At 32.9% G+C, this 1,810-nt stretch overlaps 2 non-coding genes across 2 annotated transcripts; both read left to right on the top strand.

The window, feature by feature from the left end:
• The first annotated feature begins 383 nt into the window (after positions 1 to 383).
• TRNAP-UGG lies at positions 384 to 455 on the top strand. The gene has a single exon. It is a non-coding gene; the product is annotated as a tRNA-Pro (tRNA).
• Positions 456 to 656: 201 nt separating this feature from the next.
• Positions 657 to 729, top strand: TRNAF-GAA. The gene has a single exon. It is a non-coding gene; the product is annotated as a tRNA-Phe (tRNA).
• Positions 730 to 1,810: the final 1,081 nt, after the last annotated feature.

The raw sequence follows: 1,810 nt of genomic DNA, 5'->3' as shown, positions 1-1,810 counted from the left end.
CTTACTTACAAGTAAAATACTATACCATCAACTTTTTGTTTTATAGTCCAACAACCACTCAAGAAAATAGATTTCAAACTTGAGAGAAAAAAATATATTGAGTAGGAGTTAAAAATGTTGCATTTTTCTTAGAAAGGGCATTTGGTCTGGTGGTATGATTCTCGCTTAGGGTGCGAGAGGTCCGGAGTTGAATTCTCAGAATGCCCCTATGTTCATTTCTTAAAAGATGTGCCTCACAGAAAGCAATTCAGCATCAACCTAGTGATGATATGTCTCAAATGGAACTATCTAATAATAATTGCTCATGGATTTCATTAACAAAGAATATAAATGAAATAATGATGATACATTCCATAAACAACTTAATATATAGCCCATAATAAGGGCATTTGGTTTAGTGGTATGATTCTTGCTTTGGGTGCAAGCGGTCTCAAGTTCAATTCTTGAAATGCCCTTCCAAAAGAAAAAAAAAACGACACCTGTGACCACTACAAAATAAAAACACACCTGTAACAGGGATAGCTCAGTTTGGAGAACGTTGGATTTAAGATTTGAAGGTCACGTGTTCGTCAATAAAAATTTGTCATTATTTCTTTTTAAAATCTCAATGAATCAGCGAAAATATCTTTACTGATGAATTTTCATTTTTAATGATTGCGGGGATAGCTCAGTTGGGAGAGCGTCAGACTGAAGATCTGAAGGTCACGTGTTCAATCCACGTTCACCGCACTTTGTTCACGTTGCATAATTTGACTATTCTTTCCAAAATTAGTGATTATTTATGTTTAAAATATAATTTATTTATGTTAAAAATATAATGTATGTTGCAACTATTCAATCTAAAATATGTGATTATTTTTTTTTATGTTAGTTGGGATGGCTTAGTTGGGAGAGCATTAGATTGAATATTGGAAGGTCTTGTGTTCGATCTCCATTAATGAATTAGTGGAAATAGCTTTACTTATGAATTTTTATTTTTAATGTTAGCAGGGATAACTCAGTTGGGAGAGTGTCAAACTAAAGATTTGAAGATCAGTGTTTAATCTCCACGTTCACCACACCTGTTTCCATTTGCATAAGCTGACTATTCAATAAAAAATTGTTAGCAGGGATAACTTAGTTGGGAGAGTGTTACGTGTTTAATCTGAACGTTTGTTAGCAGGGATAACTCAGTTGGGAGAGTGTTACGTGTTTAAGAGTGTTGCGTGTTTAATAGTGTTACGTGTTTAATCTGAACGTTCACCGCAAAAAATTGTTAACAGGGATAACTCAGTTGGGAGAGTGTTAAAATAAAGATTTGAAGGTCACGTGTTTAATCTCAACGTTCACCGCACCTGTTTCCATTTGCATAAGCTGACTATTGAATAAAAAATTAGTTATTATTTATTTTTTAAATTTCAATGAATAATTAATTAGCGGAGATACCGCACTTGGCTACATAAGTTCATTAAGTTGCACAACTTTATTCAATCTAAAATTAGTGATTATTTATTTTTAAAATATAAGGAATTAGCAAAAATACCTTATGATTTTTTTTTTTCAAATATTAGCGAAGATAACTCAGTTTTGAGAGCGTCAGATTGAAAATCTAAAGATCACGTGTTCGATCCACGTTCACCGCACCTGATTCACTTCACATAACTTGACTCGTGACTATTCAATTTAAAATTAGTGATCATTTTTTTTTTAAATATTAATGAATTAGCTAAATACCTTACTAACGAGTTTTCATTTTTAATGTTAACGGGGATAGCATAGTTGGGAGAGTGTCACTGTAGATCTCAAGGTCACGTGTTTGATCCACGTTCAC

Source organism: Cucurbita moschata, unplaced genomic scaffold (genome assembly GCF_002738365.1).
Source record: "Cucurbita moschata cultivar Rifu unplaced genomic scaffold, Cmos_1.0 Cmo_Scf00111, whole genome shotgun sequence".
NCBI classification, from domain to species: domain Eukaryota; kingdom Viridiplantae; phylum Streptophyta; class Magnoliopsida; order Cucurbitales; family Cucurbitaceae; genus Cucurbita; species Cucurbita moschata.
This window is presented reverse-complemented; position numbering and strand designations above follow the sequence as displayed.